The sequence below is a fragment of the Ambystoma mexicanum genome, chromosome 13 (assembly GCF_040938575.1).
Source record: "Ambystoma mexicanum isolate Mex_15411 chromosome 13, UKY_AmexF1_1, whole genome shotgun sequence".
Taxonomy (NCBI): domain Eukaryota; kingdom Metazoa; phylum Chordata; class Amphibia; order Caudata; family Ambystomatidae; genus Ambystoma; species Ambystoma mexicanum.
In genome coordinates this window covers 126,657,466-126,677,266 of record NC_090938.1, presented here as the reverse complement: position 1 = coordinate 126,677,266, position 19,801 = coordinate 126,657,466, and the positions used below count along the sequence as shown (strand labels likewise).

Genomic DNA, 19,801 nt, shown 5'->3' with positions numbered 1-19,801 from the left:
AATCTAGACTATTTGCGAAGCAACAAACGTACCAGTCACTCAATCTGGGTTACAGGATAGTCGGTAAAACCATAAGCAGATGTTCTGTAGAATACATTATGATTTCTATAAACTGTTTTTCAGGAGGGCCAAACAAAATGTTGGTGAGGAAGTGTGGGTTAAACCAAACGAGGACTTTATGGGGTTTTGTCCCATTTTAGCTTTGGCTTTACAATAATTCCTTGGTATCACCAGATGGCAAATGTATTGTATGATGTGGGCATGGATTCATAAACAAAGCACATTTCTGGCAGACTCTTTTTGGTATGTATTTATGCAGACTCATGAGACTAGACAGCACATTCTTCTTTTGATGTTGGCTGTCTGGAGAGCAATGTGTAGCATTTCTTCTCTTTTCATATTTGTGGGCAGGCAGGGTCATGTTGTGTGCTGCAAGATGGCTTCCCAGAGAGGCCATGGTGGATTCTTTAACAAGGGGCAACCAAGTTTGGGGGGAAAGGGTTGCAGTGAGAAAGTGAAATCCCTGCTGTTACCTTCTGCCTTTGGGTGGCCAACATCCCTGTCCATGAAATCAACTCGACAATTAAAAAGAGAAAAATGTCAGCCTGCAAATTAAGTCGAGTGGTGCCTGCAGGCAACGGGTAGTGAAGAAATAAATTGCAAAATGAAAGCAATGGTAAAAGAAATGCTGGCAACTATTGGAAAATGTTTGTTTTGGTAAAGTGCAACCAGTGTTGGCCTTTACTATGGGAAGATTTTGAATTTGGTAAAGAGCAACTGTTTGCCTTTAAGAAAAAGAAAAACCTGCAGAAGAACCTAGTACATATTAGATGTAGAACCACCACCAAATGACCTATTGCTACAGAACAAAGGGGGTGACCAAGTATAGTGAGCTATTTCCCATTTAAGGCGTTGTAGTGTTTCCAGATACACCACTAAAACCACTACATTTAATGAAGGTAACACACCGAACAATGAATGAAGACACATTGTCGTATGAGGAATGTTAAATATGCTCTAATGTCCATGTCAAGTGATTTACAGAAGCAAATTACGAGACCAGTTATGCATACATTTTTAGGCAATTGAAATTGTGATGTGGGGTTCGCACTTGCATGCCAGGGGAGTGATTGGAAGGGTAGAGTGGGTACAGGAGACTGCCCATTCTCACAGCAGGCCTTAAGTGGGTGCTTTCAGAGGTAAAGGGCAGAGCTTAACGGCTTTTAACATTGAAGCTTCACCAGAATCGTCTCATTGGAATGTTTAAAGAAGTTTGATGCCCCCACACAAGTAAGTTTGCCCTTCCTCCACATTCTCTGCAATTAGTGCCTCCACCAATATTTGAAGTGTTAGCTCCCTTGACCCCCCTCCCCCAAATTTTAGCCTAGGCGCACGTGCAGCCCTCGAAATGGCTGATGTGCTCACTTATGGCAGACAGGTTAGGAGGGAAGCCTTTCCTGAAACTGGCGGCATTCTGGTTTTACGGTTTGTGCACATGCAGAAAAATGTACTTGCACAAACGGAGTGAATCTTTAAAGCTGCTACTTTCAAAGACTTCCATCACTCCTCTGCAGCAGCAAAATCAAATGCTCACGTCTGCCCCTCCCCACAGATGCGAGCCAACATATGACATTGTGTACTCACACATCCGAGGGTAGGGGCTTATGTGCAGTTGTTTTTTCTTCAGCATATGTGTTTAGTGACTAGAATATCATTTGGTACAGTCGGTGTAGTCACTTGTTACTGTGGCATGAGACCTTATATTTTTTTAAACTTTTATTTTTTAATGGGCATCCATATTCAAGTATGACGTCTGTCATAACATGGCTACACTGGCATTATGGTGCAGCCAGTCTAGTCATGTATTACTGTGGCGTGGCCTTATAGGTACAAGTGTTATGGTGTACAATCTACTTTTGTTTCTCAAGAATATCTTTCAAAAGTTGCTGTCCATGGCATATAACAATTATCAAAGCAACTAAATGTGTAGATCCCCCTCTGCTGAGTTAAACTAAAATAAAATGTAAGGAGAACTAAGGCAAGAGTGGCGTCTCTTGTTTGTGTTTTGTGTCTTGGTGAAAATGTGTGACTTTTCCTGGCAAAATAATATTTAAGATAATGGTTAAACACGTGTATGTGCTACACCGCAATAATCGTGGTATACCGTCATGTCACATGAAGGTTATCATACCATCAAAAAATCAATGCAGTGAAATCCCTAGCTTAGTACATACTCTCACTCAGCACTACTTCCTTGACACACACTCTAAAGCAGATTCTCAGGTGGGACAAACGGTTCTAAAACATCCTTTGCTGCTGTACCTTCTAACAACCCTCCACCTTCTCCTAATGCTGCTCGCTAATCTATGCATATCACGTGATCTAAGCAGCTTCCACAAGCCTCAGAAGGGATACATTACGGTGAGTAATCATATTTCTGATGCTTTGTATCTGCTTAGATTCACATGCGTCTCCCCCCCTGAGTAGAATGTGCATAGATGTTTTTTTTCTGGACTTTATCTGATAGATATCTGCTTTACTACACCTGTACTCGAGCTACACTTCATGCAACCTCATGTCAAAAACAAAACAATTTGAGGGACCTCGATGCGTGAAGGACCATGGGTACAGTGGACGTCACACTAGGGATAGTATTAGTGGCAGGCCCTGTCGATGTCCCTTTTTGAGTTTCGAAAACAACTGTAATACTCCACAGCTTCCACTAGATGTCTGCCTATGCATAGCATGTGAATGTAAGCAGATACAAGCATCAGAAATATGATTACGGTGAGTAATGTATCCCATATATTGTACAAAGTTGCCTGATGTATTTACAAACATATACTCCAATGCCTCAGGAGCTTTTAAGGTTTCTAATACTACTTATAATGTTTTTCTATTAACACAGCCAAAGGCACTTTTAAAGTCCCCCAGCAAAAAGTTAAGAGTAATTCCCTTTGCCTTCACGTATATTTGAAGCGGAGCCAAAATAATGAATGTGTGCCCTTTAGTACCTTTCTTGCTTTGGGCACCTTCTTGAAGATCCAAGATATTATTATTTTTTAAACTTTAGTTTTTATTAGCATTTTGTAATAAAACAGAACATTAGAAAAAAAAACTGCCCCACCTCCGATCCTCCTCCCCAACACGGACCCTCCCTCCTTCCGCGTGTCCAGTGCAAAGTGATCGACAAAAGAGATTCATAATGCTCACTCCGTTCTCTGTGCCTCGGAGGCGATGCGACGGGTGACCAATTCGCCGACTGGCTTGGCGCCGACTTACCCCGGGCCGTGAGACCCCCGGTTTATTGTTGTTCCTTTCGGGGGCTTAGGCACTCTTCTCAGTTCGGGGACCTACCCTTGAGGTCAATGCACATCCCAACCCCAAGTTTGTTGTACCCCATACCAGTTCGTGAGGAATGAGCTTGTGTCTTTATTCACCATGGCCGTCAGTTTGTCCATCAAGAACATGCTTTTCACCTTTTTCATCCGCTCTTCCTTGGAGGGGGTTTCCAGGCTCTTCCATTTCTGAGCAAGGGCCACTCTGCCCGCCCTCAGCATGGTTTCCCACATCCTTGGGTAACTGTATAGTTCCGCTTCCTCCGGGGGGAGTCCCAGTAACATGGTCAGGGGATTGTGTGGTAGGAGTTCCTTCGTTACTTCCGCTATCCAGCCCCTCACTGACCCCTAGTAGGCCTGGATCTTCGGGCAGTGCCACCACATGTGGCTTTTGGAGCCTGTCTGGCCGCGTCCCCTAGGACACCTTGGAGACACCCCCGGAAACATCTTTGACAGTTTTGCTGCGTCTCTGTGCCACCCCTGCAGAATTTTAAAGTTATGTTCCATATCCGAGGTGAATAGGTTCCCATGAAACGCTATTTTGAAAATTCTGGCCCAGGCGTCCTCGGAGATCTCTTCGCCTGCCAGGTCGTTCCAGAACGTGCGGAAGCTCCTCCTACCCTGAAGGTCGTAAGTGTTTAGGATTTTATACATACTGGACACCGCACCCTTTCTGGAGGTCGCAGAGTCCAGGAGCTTCTCGAAGGGGGTCAGTTGTCTCCTCAGGTTGGGTCCCCATGACTGCTCGCAGAGGATGCCCTTAAGGCGGAGGTATTCAAAAATGGAAAGCGCTCCACCCCCCCAGAGCTTACCTCCGGTCTTCATAGGATAGGAATTCGCCCTCCCTGAACATCTGGCCTGCCCATTCCAAACCCACATCTGACCATTGCTGGGAATGCCGGAACCCCCTGCTACCCAGTTTGAGGGGGTGGCCCCATAGGGAGGTCATCGGAGACGGCCAAGAGGTTAGGTGTGCTGTCCAGGGGCCCTCCTTCCAGATGTCCCAGAGAACTCCCAGGGTCAGGTGGGACCTCACATGCTTTGGGATTGTCTTGCGTGGGGCCCACAGGAGGTCACAAACCTTTAAAGGGTGGACATCCATATCCTCTAAGTATGTCCAGTACGTTCCCAGGCCCTCTCTCATATGTTCTAGGAGGACGCACAATTGGGCGGCATAGAAATATAAATGAAAGTCAGGCAGCCCAAATCCCCCCTCCTCCCGCGGTAGGGTCAGGGTGGTCCTCACAGTTCTCGGGGTCTTCCCCTACCACACGAAGTCCCGGACCCCCTTTTGAAGGTCCTTGAAAGTCTGAGCGGGGACCCTGGTTGGGAGTGCTGTGAAGAGGTACAGAAGCCGTGGCAATATGTTCATCTTTACTGCAGTCATCCGGCCGTACCACAAGAGAATCATCTGTGATCCCTGCCATTATGGGGTCATAGTTGGTGGGTCCTAGTTTCGATAAGTCCCTAGTTAGGAGGATGCCCAGGTATCTTATGGCGTCTGTCTCCACCGCAATCCCGTGAAACCTGCTCAGGGGGTCTAACACCGGGTCCACTGGTCTCATTGGGAGCAGGACAGATTTAGCCGTGTTAATGTTCAGCCCCGAAAAGCGCCCGAAAGTGTCCATCATGGCCAGGGGGGGGGGGGGGGATTGAGGAGCCCGGGTCCACCGAATACGCCAAGATGTCATCCGCAAACAGGGAAAGCTTAAATTCCACCCCCCCCCTTCTGATTCCCTTGATGTCTGAGTGGGATCTAATGGCTATGGCTAGTGCCTCCATCGTGAGGACATAGATTAGGGGGGAGAGGGGACAACCCTGTCTTGTCCCTGTGAGAGGGGAAATGATTCGGACAGCGACCCGTTCACCTGAACCCTTGCTGTGGGGGCTCTGTAGAGGGCGGCCACCCAACTCATGATGTGTGTCCCGAAGCCCATTCTCTGGAAAAGGAGTTCCATGTATCTCCACTCGACCCTGTCGAAGGCCTTCTCCGAGTCCAGCGAGAGGACACACGCGTTCAGCTCTGATGTTTGGGCAAAGTGGAACAGGTCTAATGTTTTACGGATGTTATCCGAGCCTTGTCTGCCCCTGATGAAGCCCACCTGTTCCCCGTGGACTAACTTCGGCATGATCCCCTCCATCCGCCTCCCCACCACCTTGGCCGGGATCTTGACATCAATGTTTAACAATGATATGGGCCGATAGGAGGCACACTCTGCTGGGTCCTTTCCTTCCTTGGGTAAAACAACTATTGTGGCCCCCATCATGGAGTCGGGGAGGGAGCCCCCCTCAGCACGGTGTTAAAAACTCTCACTAGGTAAGGGATCAAGGAGGAACAAAATCTCTTATAGAAATAGACTGAAAAGCCGTCTTCCCTGGGGGAGGTTCCCACCTTCATTCCATTGATCACCTTATCCACCGCCTCCTCCGTGACCGGGTTCTCCAACCCCTCTGACATCTCTCTCGACAGAGACGGGATTTGTATGGAATTCAGGAAGTCTTCTATCTGGGAATCGCCCCCGTTATATTCAGATGAGTATAATGACTCGTAGTATTGGCAAAAGGCCTCTCCTATGTGGGGGGTGTCGCAGCCAAGGGCCCCCGGCTGTCACTTACCTCTTTCACCCTTCTGCTTCTCTGGACCTCTCTCAACTTCCAAGCCAAGATACTATCCGCTTTGTCCCCCTTGTCGTAGTATTTTTGTTTGACCATTTGGAGGCTCCTCTCCGTTTTGTGTAGGAGTAGGTCTTTTAGCTGGAGCCTGTAGTCCTCCAGTGCAGCCACCCGGTCGCTCCCCAAGGCCCGTTCCGGAGAGCCCCCCCGGTTGGAGATGGGCTATTTTCTCCCGCAGGGTTTTTTCCTGGGCCTCCCTCTCACTTTTCTTCTGGGCTCCCATTTTTATAAGTACTCCTCTTAGGGTTGCCTTAAAGGCGTCCCAGAGTGTGTGCGTGCCCACCTCCCCGTTATCATTGAGGTCAAAGAATTCCGCTATAGCGCCCAGGACAGCTTCGGCGTGGGCCTTGTCTCTCAATAGGGTGTCATTACATTTCCATCGACCCTTGCGTTCCCTACACCAGCACACCGCTAGGGCGACTCGGACCAAGTCATGGCCTGACCAAGGGACCGGGTCTATCCTATAGCCTGTGACACATGGGCGAATGATCTCATCCACCAGAATATAATCTATCCTAGAGAACACGTTGTGGATGGTGGAGTAGTAAGAAAAGGAGGGAACACCTGTTCGGGGGGGTCAGGTTCGTGTCTGCCAGGCCCAAGCACTCATTCGCCCTCTGAAAGCTTCGAGCCATGGCTTCGTCTGCCGGTCTAGGGTTTTGGGGGCCTAGCCGCTTTCTGTCCCTGGATGGGTCCAGGACCATATTGAAATCTCTTCCCACCACCAAGGGACCCTGCACGGACAGTCTAAACCTGTCCCTTACTCCTTCCCAGAATAGGGCTTGGCCTTCATTCGGGCCATACACTACCGCCAAGGTTAGGGGAGAGCCCTGTAAGGACCCACGCACCATCAAGTAACGGCCCTCGGGGGTCCTTCAGGACTGACTCTTTCTTGAAGCCTGTGCCCCTGGCTATCAGGATGGCCACCCCTCTTTTCTTCGCCCTGTGGGATGCGTGAAAAACCTCCTTGATTCCTCCCCCTCGCATTTTGGGCTCTTCCCCCGCGCCCAGTGTGTTTCTTGCAAGAAGAGCAAGTCTAGTTTCGCCCTCCTAAATTCCCTACAGATCGGGGATCTTTTCGTAGGGGTGTTCAAACCCTGCACATTCAGGGTACCCACTCCCAGGGCCGATCGGTCCTCAGCCATAATCTGTTTCCCTTTTTGGTGGTCAGCAACATCGCATCGTTACTCTCTCCCTGCCTCCTCTGTTTCCTTGTTTGGACACTTTTTTAGAACGTTTCCCCAACTGTCCCCCCAACGCCCTCCCAAACAAACCCCAAATAATTTGTGTCCTCCCCCCACCTCCCCGGCGTCCAGCCAGTTAGTTCCGCCATTTCTGGCATTGTGGCCGGACCACCAGCCTGTCCCCTTCGGCCAGGCGTTGTTTGCCAAGCTCAATTTCGTGAGCCCCCCCTCCCCTCAGCTTCGTCACCTCGGTCCACCCCGCATTGATCGCTTTTCAGAGGGACTGTAAGATTGACTTAACCCCGGATTCTTCGGGTCCTGGTCTATGAATGGTCAGGACTTCCCCGTGCCTCTCTGGTCATCCACTCCTCAGGGCCGGATTTCCAGCCTTCCTTCCCTGCTAGGACCTCAGTATATCATGTCCCCTCTTCCCCGTGGTTGTCCCTTCAATTGCCCCCATTGTACTTGCTGTTCATGGAGAAACTGTCCTTGGTGCGTCCTTTGTGTCTTCCTTTCCCGCTCCACTGCAGACTCGGGAGCCCTGGTCATCAGCACTCCGAGTCGATATGCACCTCCTCCATTGCAGACGGCGGGGTGTTCAATTTTCTGAATTTCCTCGAACTGGTTTTCCGCCTCCTGGCACCCGACTGGCCGGGGGTGCCCCTACTGAGTGCTTCTGGGCCTACTGGGCCCCTCCGGGGGGTAGGCTCCACCACATAATCTTGGATGGCTCCTTTTATGTCCTCCTCTGTAACCAGCAATGTTCGTTGGCCCAGATATTCGAAGGCCAGGGAGAAGGGATATCCCCATCTGTAGCTCACTCCCTTCTCCTTCAGTAGTTGTTAGGGGGCGGCACATTCTACGTTTGGCTAAGGTATAGGCGGAGAGGTCCTGAAAAATGGAGATCTGGGCATTATTGTAAGTAATCACCCCCGCCTTCCTCGCTTCTTCCAGGACTTTAGTTTTTTCGGTATAGTAGTGGAACCGAACCAGTACCGATCTGGTGATCCCTGCCCTTCCCCCTGCCCTGTGCTCCCGGTCGAACGTGGGTTCAATTGTCATTTCCTCTGCAAACAGTAGAGTAATCAGGAGTAGAGTAAACAGTAGCCGGTCAAGTGGCACAGTGAGTAGAGCGCTGGCTTTGATATCCGTGCAGAGCCTACTAACGCAGGTTTGAATCCCGGCAGGGCCAAACTCAGCCTTTCATCCTTCCGAGGTCGATAAATGAGCACCACACACTGTGGGTAATAATAAGCAGCGCTCAGATACCCGAGGGTTCGTAGCGCTATATAAATGCAAAATTATTATTATTATTATTATTAATGTCCTTTACGAGTCGGGTCAAATCTCTCTCCGTCTCACCCTCCGATTCCGGGACCTCTAAAAGTCTAAGGTTGTTCCTCCTTTCTCTATTTTCATAGTCGTCCATCTGCCTGGCTCTTTCATCGTCCCTCTTCTCCAAGGCCGCTAGCCGCATATCGAATTGAACCTCCTGGGAAGCCGAGGAAGACTGGTTGGTTTCCACTTGTAGGAGTCTGTCCTCGACTTTGTTAACCCTTTGGTCCATCTTTTCGAACTTCTGGGCGATGTCAGATCGCATTTCCCTGATCTCCTGGAGAATGGAGGCGAAGCCCCTCTCCATCGTCAATGCGAACTGTGTTGAGGCCTCTGGGTGAACCATGTCCCTGGTTTGTGTAGGGCCACTGGTGTTGCTCTCCGTCTCCCTGTAGCGGAAAGCCTGCAGAGTCTGTTGCCAGTTCATATAGTCGTGCTGTACACCCACCGCGGGGTCTGCCTCGGGCTGGGGCGACCACGGGGGATACCACCCCGCCCTGTAAGGACCTGGATGGAGCGTCTCGGGGGAGCTTATGAAAGGTATGCGCTCCTCTGCGGGCAGGGGGGCAGTCTTCAGGCGGGCACTCGCCCCACCAACTCTGGATGGGGGCCTCTCACCTGGGTCTCCCCTGTGTCCAGCCACGGCGCTGGTGATGTTTCTCCGGGTTAGTGAGTCGCTGTTACCATTCAGCTACCTCTGGCCAAAGCCTTTCGTCGCCAGGCGGGCACACGCCCTGGGGCCGAGCCCAGGGGCCTCCACCTGTTGGGGCTGGATGCGGGTATGTGCTGTCCCTCGCTTGTCTTCGGGACGGGAGCGGCCACCGAGGTCCTGGAGCCCTCTCGGAGGCGGGGGAGGCACGCTTCCCCTCCAACTGCCGGATTGCCGTGGTCCTTTGGTGTTGTGGGTGCCTTCTGCAGGGCGATGCGGTCGATGGCGGCCCTGCGCCGGGGGGAGGGGGGAACCGCAACCACAGGGATGAGGCGGCGCCACTTCCGCCTGTCCGTGGTGTGGTGCGTTGCGGGGGGCCCTCGTTCCCGAAGTCGCTTGTCTTCTTGTAACGCCTCCGGAGGGTGAATGAGAATCAGAGTGAATGAGAATCATCATTGGAATGCTCAAATTCGCCCCAGTGCAGAGAAAGATATTGTTACATTATTACAAAGAGGAGTGAATAAGTGTTCTGGGAGTGACCAAATTCGTATTAGTCAAAGCAAAGAAAGCCTAATCGAGTAGAAAGCCAAGTTATAAAGGAGGAACCCGAGAACAATGTGGGAATAGTAAATATATTTAAAGACAAAGAACAGGAAGAAACCAAAGATTATGAACTGTTCTGGAATATTTCTTGCCTTTCTGAAGAGAAAGATACTTGTTGGAAAAGTTTACCAGGGGAAGAGATGAGAATAACTTTGTTGGGGGAAACAAGCGAAGAAATAAAAGGCAAATAAAACATTGAATTAACTATACGAACTGATCAACAGACTAAATATCAACTATTAAAAATAATTTGGTGAGAAAGGTGAATGCATTTTGAAGTAAAGTAGACAGACAATGCAATTAAAGTTTTGGCTATAAACTTTTTTTTCGAAAGAAAAGAAGGTTGCAAAAAGGCTTAACTTGCTCTATGCTACGGTCGGAGTTCCCTACTGTAAAGACGCCGGTGGGCGGTGTCTGTACTTCCCCTCTCTATATGGTAGAGGAGAGGCACAGAGGACCCCAGTCAAGATTCTCTATTATGGTAGCAATGGACGAGCAATCAAGGCCTAGCTTCTCAGGTGATGCGGGCTGGTTCTGAAGTACAGTGTAGTCCCCAAGCACCCACAAAGGAATGTCGGCACACTATCGGTTAAAACAGTCTTTATATAATTAATATTCAAAGGTATATACAATATCACGATAACGCACTGTGCTCGGAAAATCAACAATGGTAAATATGTACAGTTCTAAAGTGGTACCACGATTATTAGATCTCATTAAAGTGCATCAACTATACTGTCAAAATGTCACACAGATCAATAAAGAGGAAACCAGCAGTAGAGAGAGGAAGGAAAGCAAGATGGTTGAACAATTGGCAGAAAGTAAATATATAGGGCTCAGGAGGAACCCTGCTCCACTTTAGATCAAGCGCCATACAATAAAGAAAGTACAAGAGATTGTCAGATTTTCATGAAATATATTTTATCAGACAGTTGCCCTATAGAGACACGTGTTTCGGCGAATCACTCGCCTTTTTCAATCAGGGCTGATTAGTGAGACAGAGATCAAAAGGAGGGGAAACGGGGAGGATTGTTAGGAGTGATAAAGAAAACATCAAAAAAAGGGGAGAAAAAGCAAAAGGAACAAATCATTAGATTTTATATGTATACAGATTATATTTGTATTGGTATCTTTAAAATACAAAGAAATTGCTTACCTAATTGGTGAGCGCTAAAGTTCACTTGTTCAAATAGGTTGTTTAATTTTGGTAAATTTCATGGGATCAATCCCGCCTGTTAAAAATTTTTTGTTACCCAATCGTAAGCATACTCATTTGACATATTAGCTAGACGTTAATCTGTTGTTAGCGAGCACTGTGCACCAAACGACTAATTTCAAACGTTTTACATTATTTTATCATGTTATTTGGTTCAATAGCTAAACGTACTCAGTAGTCAAACTTGGCTAATCAGTAGTAAGGGAATGTTATTTTCCTGGCAACGCGTAGTTCACGCGCATTTCGTGTCATACTGTTTTTGGTGCACTAAAATGCAGGCACGAATACATTTGGAAAGCAAATTAATGCTAAGGTGGAGGGCTTAGGGCTTACCTCACAAGAGGTGGTCTCCTTCACAAGCGTCGGCGTCTGGAAGCGAGCACAGACGCCGCGCTTCGCATCGGTAATAAAACTGACGTCGCCATAGTGACGGCAGTCCTTCTACCCTTTCGGTTATTAGTCGAAAAGCAGAGCGCCATCTTGTAGATGTGTCAAAGTTTCGAGTTATACTTTTTGTGCGAATAGAATCGGAAAATTATACAATGTGCAAATAGATGATTATGTTTACGAGAACTACCTCCATGTGAATGGAGAGGTTTTTTATGTTGAATATCATTCAGAAAATAAATTTGCAATAGTATTTGCATTCATTTTAAATTATAGACATAAAGCTCGAGCATCAATAAAGTTACCATAGATGAAAACCTATTGCTAATAGGTTTTATGTTACATGTGAGGTGTTAAATTTACACTTGCATATTGGTGTATATATATCGAAGCAGCAAGCAAAAAGAGACTATTTGTGGTGTTAATTGGTGGGAACAATTTGCAATCAAATAGATATTCAGTATTAGGATCATCAATAGTATCTAAACTTCAATTCAAAAATTACATTCAAAGAAGCATAAGTTTCATTAGTTCAAAGAAAAACTCCCATCTCATTGTCCGAGTTCAGGCCCACTTTAGTTGCTCTAAAGTGGCATATGGTACGGGCTTCCTGTTGTCTCAAAGATAGTTCTCGATTCCCGCCTCTTCTTCCTATGCCGATTTTTTTGAGGCCAATAAATTGAATACCATTTTTGTCATCCATTTGGTGGTTCAGTTGCCAATGGACTGCAAGTGGAAGTAGGGAGTCTTGACTCCCTATTGATGAGAGGTGTTCTCTTATTCGTATCCTTAGTTCACGGATGGTGCTACCCACATATATCTTATTACAAATACAAATAATTGCGTATACTACAAACTTGGATTTGCAATTGATGTTCTCTTTAATCATAGCAGATATACCGAAGCTGTCTGTAAATTTCATGGCGAAAACATGTGCATGTTTGCACATTGTACAGCATCCACATTTTCTAAACCCAAGATTGGATGTTTGTAGCCAAGTGTGTATTGGAGCTTGATCTTCTTCTGGTAACATAGAAGGACTGATAGTTGATTTGATTGTTCTGGCTCTTCTATAGATCATTGTTGGGTGATTGTCAATGTATTTACAGATGTGCTCATCTAGTTTCAGGAGATGCCAATTTTTTCGTAGTATTGATCGTAAGGTCCCATTATTTGCACAAAAAGTGGTGATGAATTTTACAGTGTCTGGTCTTTTAACTGATCCTGGACGTGTTAATTCAAGAGTTGAATCTCTAGTAGTCTTATGGGCTTTGTCGGAGGCTGCTTTTATGAATCTTGTTTTATATCCTCGTGCTTTGAATCTGTTGTGTAGCGTTTCGCATTCTTGTTCAAATATTTGTGAGTCGGTACAATTGCGTAGGGCTCGAATGAACTCTCCTTTAGGAATGTTATTCTTCACAGGATCAAAATGGCAGCTTGTAGCAAAAAGGGTTGAATTAACCTCTGTCTGTTTGCGATATGTTTTTGTTAGTAACTTGTTTTCTTGAACATAAATGGTGAGGTCTAAAAAGTTAATTTCTGTTCTACTGGACGTACCAGTAAAGACTATTCCATAGGAATTACAGTTTGATCTCTTCATAAATTCATTCAATTCTTCCGGTGTTCCTTTCCATATTAATAGGACGTCATCTATAAAGCGTGACCACATCACCACATTTTCATTGAACATTATATCCGTGTAGATATATATATCTTCAAACATTCCCATGAATAGGTTAGCGATAGCTGGGGCAAATTTTACTCCCATCGCTACTCCTCTTTTTTGTCGATAGTACTGGTCATTGAAAAGGAAAATGTTGTTGGTTAAGGTTAGGGATAGCATTTCTTTTAACATTTCTACAAAATGATAATGAGAGGCGGAGTCGTCTCTGAACGTGTATTGTAGCGTTTTCATTGCTGCCTCATGTTCAATCGAAGTGTACAGCGCCTTAACATCCCAAGTTGCTAGTAGATAATCAGGTTTCCATTCGATTTTACTAATTTTCTTGATTGTGTCTGTGGAGTCTTTTAGGTAGGCCTGAATTTTCAATACCCTGGGTCTGAGTATATGATCTATATATTCTGCAATTCTAACAAAAACATATCGCAAACAGACAGAGGTTAATTCAACCCTTTTTGCTACAAGCTGCCATTTTGATCCTGTGAAGAATAACATTCCTAAAGGAGAGTTCATTCGAGCCCTACGCAATTGTACCGACTCACAAATATTTGAACAAGAATGCGAAACGCTACACAACAGATTCAAAGCACGAGGATATAAAACAAGATTCATAAAAGCAGCCTCCGACAAAGCCCATAAGACTACTAGAGATTCAACTCTTGAATTAACACGTCCAGGATCAGTTAAAAGACCAGACACTGTAAAATTCATCACCACTTTTTGTGCAAATAATGGGACCTTACGATCAATACTACGAAAAAATTGGCATCTCCTGAAACTAGATGAGCACATCTGTAAATACATTGACAATCACCCAACAATGATCTATAGAAGAGCCAGAACAATCAAATCAACTATCAGTCCTTCTATGTTACCAGAAGAAGATCAAGCTCCAATACACACTTGGCTACAAACATCCAATCTTGGGTTTAGAAAATGTGGATGCTGTACAATGTGCAAACATGCACATGTTTTCGCCATGAAATTTACAGACAGCTTCGGTATATCTGCTATGATTAAAGAGAACATCAATTGCAAATCCAAGTTTGTAGTATACGCAATTATTTGTATTTGTAATAAGATATATGTGGGTAGCACCATCCGTGAACTAAGGATACGAATAAGAGAACACCTCTCATCAATAGGGAGTCAAGACTCCCTACTTCCACTTGCAGTCCATTGGCAACTGAACCACCAAATGGATGACAAAAATGGTATTCAATTTATTGGCCTCAAAAAAATCGGCATAGGAAGAAGAGGGGGGAATCGAGAACTATCTTTGAGACAACAGGAAGCCCGTACCATATGCCACTTTAGAGCAACTAAAGTGGGCCTGAACTCGGACAATGAGATGGGAGTTTTTCTTTGAACTAATGAAACTTATGCTTCTTTGAATGTAATTTTTGAATTGAAGTTTAGATACTATTGATGATCCTAATACTGAATATCTATTTGATTGCAAATTGTTCCCACCAATTAACACCACAAATAGTCTCTTTTTGCTTGCTGCTTCGATATATATACACCAATATGCAAGTGTAAATTTAACACCTCACATGTAACATAAAACCTATTAGCAATAGGTTTTCATCTATGGTAACTTTATTGATGCTCGAGCTTTATGTCTATAATTTAAAATGAATGCAAATACTATTGCAAATTTATTTTCTGAATGATATTCAACATAAAAAACCTCTCCATTCACATGGAGGTAGTTCTCGCAAACATAATCATCTATTTGCACATTGTATAATTTTCCGATTCTATTCGCACAAAAAGTATAACTCGAAACTTTGACACATCTACAAGATGGCGCTCTGCTTTTCGACTAATAACCGAAAGGGTAGAAGGACTGCCGTCACTATGGCGACGTCAGTTTTATTACCGATGCGAAGCGCGGCGTCTGTGCTCGCTTCCAGACGCCGACGCTTGTGAAGGAGACCACCTCTTGTGAGGTAAGCCCTAAGCCCTCCACCTTAGCATTAATTTGCTTTCCAAATGTATTCGTGCCTGCATTTTAGTGCACCAAAAACAGTATGACACGAAATGCGCGTGAACTACGCGTTGCCAGGAAAATAACATTCCCTTACTACTGATTAGCCAAGTTTGACTACTGAGTACGTTTAGCTATTGAACCAAATAACATGATAAAATAATGTAAAACGTTTGAAATTAGTTGTTTGGTGCACAGTGCTCGCTAACAACAGATTAACGTCTAGCTAATATGTCAAATGAGTATGCTTACGATTGGGTAACAAAAATTTTTTAACAGGCGGGATTGATCCCATGAAATTTACCAAAATTAAACAACCTATTTGAACAAGTGAACTTTAGCGCTCACCAATTAGGTAAGCAATTTCTTTGTATTTTAAAGATACCAATACAAATATAATCTGTATACATATAAAATCTAATGATTTGTTCCTTTTGCTTTTTCTCCCCTTTTTTTGATGTTTTCTTTATCACTCCTAACAATCCTCCCCGTTTCCCCTCCTTTTGATCTCTGTCTCACTAATCAGCCCTGATTGAAAAAGGCGAGTGATTCGCCGAAACACGTGTCTCTATAGGGCAACTGTCTGATAAAATATATTTCATGAAAATCTGACAATCTCTTGTACTTTCTTTATTGTATGGCGCTTGATCTAAAGTGGAGCAGGGTTCCTCCTGAGCCCTATATATTTACTTATATTTACCGGAGTAGGGGGTCTATTACTTCGTCACTCCACGGTTCAGCTGCCACCTCTGCTTATCTAGCGCAGGACATTGATGGTTGATATTCCAAAATACCCCCCACTGTTGTACAACAATTGGCAGAATGCTGGTCACTACCGTTAAACACAGCTCTGTGTGGAGATCCCCTCTCTCCCCCACCTGGGCAACCTGTAGAATAAAGATACAAGCCCAGCCCATATATTCACTACTAGACTTCCCAATAGTTCTGCAACCCCAAAGTACCTGGCGTTGTAGCGTTCCTCATCAGGGAATCGACTGCCCTTCTTGAGTGCCCTCCCTTTAAGGCAGGAGTCACGGATCGTCGAACGTCCGACGGATAACAGGTTGAGCTACGACAGTGAAGTGGCCGCGTCGTTCCTAGCGGTGCTCGTTGACGGGGAAGCGTAAACGTCCTGCAAGGAAGAGGCGTGCGGGGCACCTCGGTGTCGATAGTTCTGGACCGCAAAGAGTTTGAAGAACTGTGGCCCAGCAAGGGCGTTGAGTCGTCTGCATCTCTGGTCTTTGGGTGGCGGGAAACCCACCGGTGGATATTCCTCAGCGCGTCGATGGTCAGGCCTTCTCCAGCAGGATACAGCAGCGACGATGCAGACGAGAGCGTCCTTGGATCAACAAAGTTCTTAGGCAAATGGGAGCACGGCGGCTCCAGTCGGCGACGGGAGTCGTCGACAGTGGTGGACAACAGTCCGGGTGCTTCTCCTTGTGATTCCACAGCGGTCCCCTTCTCGGGTCGGCATCCTGTTGAAGGTCTGCCTACCAGGGAGCTTTGGCAAAGATCAGCTGTGCACGATGGTCCCTCGTAGCTCAGGAAGAGGGCGACTTACTAGGTCCTCTCTGGGTCAGTCCTTGGAGGCACAGCAGCTTTCAGATTGTGAAGGAGAGCAACAGCAATTCTTCTCGTCCAGAAGGGCTTCAAGGTCAAGCTTCAATTACTCCAGTTACTCGTAGTGGACTTCAGGTTCTGAACACCCTTCCTAGCAGTGAGAGGTCCCCAGATATACTGTTGACTTCCCATTCATTCTGCTGGGTCATACTCTAGCATCCAATCACAACTAAGGGCATTCAGGCAGGCAGCCAGCCAATCGGGCACACGGTGCATTCAGGCCATTCACTTCTCTACAGACACTCACAACAAGTTGTGTATTGGGACAAGTACCGAGCCATTCAACACTCCACACTGCATTCATACCGGTTTCGGGCAGGGCTGTCTCAGTCATTGTGTCAAACACCAGATACTAGACACCCACAACACAGAATGTGTATTCGTCACACACTCCATTCACCCAGGTCCCACCCACAGGCATACCCACAACATACGGTCGTTGGGAAGGCTCCAGCCAGTCTGGTCAGCACTTCCCCACACTACAATATAGAACTTCCATCCAACAGCCAGTCAGGGGGAAGGGACAGAGTGAGGGCTTCCCGGGACTTCGGGAAGATCAAAGTAACAGGCGATGGAAGGCAAGAGGCCATGGGGGCCATTTTGTCTCCATCAGGAATCTACCAATTCCAATGACTGGGCCGGGGCATCCCAAAATGGAGACGCTCAGGGCACCAGTCAATTCAGCATGTAGCTGCCACCAGCCTGTACCCTGCTCTGTGGGTCACACACAGGTGCCCAAAAACATACACTAGGGGCACAGGGTTGCACCCCTACCCATGGGTGCCATAAGGGTATCCCATGGGTCTGTTCACCAAACCAAGAGAGAGAGCTGCACCGCCAGGAGTCCCACATGAACTCCTGCGCTTAAAACACGACAGAAGACGCAATAAAAGGCAGTAAAGGACAAGGATACGGAGGCCCTGTCCCTCCGATGCATTTCCAGCACCACACCTACCTAAATAAAACTAAGGATAGTCTGTGTCGGGAAGTCAAAAGTAAACATCTGTGTCCAAAAACTATACTTGCCCTCACATCTATTTATGTAGCGATGTCAGCCTCAAAATTATAAGTGTTCCAGTAGAAGTTTAGGGCTTTGTCCAGCTCTTGGTTTTCAAAGGGTTTCCCTTCCCCAAGGTTCAAATAGTTCACAGTGCACAAAGGGGTTCCCTTCCACATGCTTTAAAGTCTCAACAGTTGCAACACAACACAATTCCTTGGGATACTTCTGGCTTGCTTACCTTTCACTAATTTAATAGATTTCCTTTAGCATCATTCACAAGCTTCTTTGTGGTGCTTTCGGTCTAGGTGCAGTTGTTGGACCACGGGGTCCTTCCATTACAGGTGACGCAACCGACACCATACTTTTTCAAATGCATATTGCCACGGTGTCATCTCTACAGTGGTGCTCGGTTTATTCTCATTTCACATCCTCCTGATGCATTATAATTGCTTGTTTTGCCACATTCACTAATTGCACTTTCACATACTCTCATGGATCTTGCCAATACTTCTCTCAAGCTGCACAGTTACTTTATAGCTTTATGGCTCTTACCAATGCTTGTTCTCTCAAGCTACACAGTTCCTCTATATTGCATGATTCCACAAACTGCTTTAATTCATATCGGTATTCAACTGTACTTGCTTACGGCGTTGTAGCGAGGCTTCCTGCTGCCACAAGCTCTCTCTCATGCAGTGCCTTGCTGCGTCTCCACAGCAGCTTCGCTCCCACCACTGATGTGTTTCTCACAGCTCGGGCCTCACTCGGCAGCGTCGCCTGGTCACGCTGGTTCCTTTTCTGGATTCTGCCAAAGGCCTTCAGCTTCCTTGAGCCTCGCTTCCCGCTGCATACACTCTGCATCTTTCCGGGTTCCTCGAGCACTCTGCCACGCTGCCTTCCTGGAGAGGTCTGCTCACGTCCAGCAGTCCGTAGACCTGCTTCACAGCTGACTCCATTCTCAGTTCTGCCTCATCCACACTCCCCAGGTCTTCCCCACCCAGGTGATCCTCCTGCGCATATCCACACCCAGGGTCCGGACCCGATGGCGACGGCCTTTCCCTGGCCACCTGGGAGGAGGATATATTGGGGAAAGAAGTGAGGACACACTCGGAGTCCTCCCAGAAACCAAAAGTTATTAAGATAGTGGTACACTCAGACAGGTTTAGTTTTGGACTGTGGACAGCTTAATTTCAAGACATTCACTGATGACTGATGAGCACCGTAGCTAGTTTTGTTAGATAGGGACGCCTTTTAGTATAGGGAAAGATTGGCATTTTTCTTTTCTTTAATAAACAGAACAGTGAAATGTCTAATCTGAGTCTGTCCTTCTGACCCACCACAGAACTTATCTATGTGGATGTTGGAGAATATGGATCAGATGTCTTCCAGAGTACAAAATGTAGCCAGATTTCCTCTTCATGTTAATTCAATAACCAGTGTTTATAATTAAAAAAATATCAGGTAAGAGGAAATTGACTCCTTTTGTGGTACTCTTTGAAGATGGCCACCAAGTTGAATCTCAGTAGTTCTCTTTTTATGTTCATGACTTGAACCTCTAGTTGAGTGGCAAGCTGGAAACTGGGAAGCACCGATGTTCACCAGAATGGTGAATGGACCACAATATTTTGCCCTTTGTGATGCCTGCAGGTGGAGCCATGGTGAAAGTGCAGTTTAACGGACGTTCCTCACAATGGTCTGTGACAAGGCTTCAGATGTTATATAAATGTGTGCTTTCTCAGTGATTAGACATTCTTTTTTTCATAGGACAATCTTTAAATGTAGTGTATTTTCATTTAACCATAACAAATGTAGAATATGTGGTACTGCATAATCCTGTATTTGAGTTATTTGATGCTTATTTGTCAGTTTACTCTGCAACCCTTTGGAACAATGCTTGTATAGCCAGAGTCCACCTTAAATTTTATATAATATTATGGGCTATAATACCTGATTTGGTCTGTTTTGAGTTACATGATTACCTAATTCAGTTTAACTGTTCTAGAGGATTACTATAATAATTGTATATCATGATGGCCAGTGTTTGGAGTTCTGTTGGTCTGTTATATTGTGGGATTCAAATTGCTACACACAATCACACCACTGTAAGATTATGCAGGTGAAACCA

General features: G+C 46.0%; 1 protein-coding gene across 2 annotated transcripts in view; it reads left to right on the top strand.

Annotated features, from left to right (window-relative positions):
* The window catches only part of MAPK13 (mitogen-activated protein kinase 13), a 308,674-nt gene that overhangs the window by 245,106 nt on the left and 43,767 nt on the right, over positions 1–19,801 (top strand). The window lies entirely within an intron of this gene.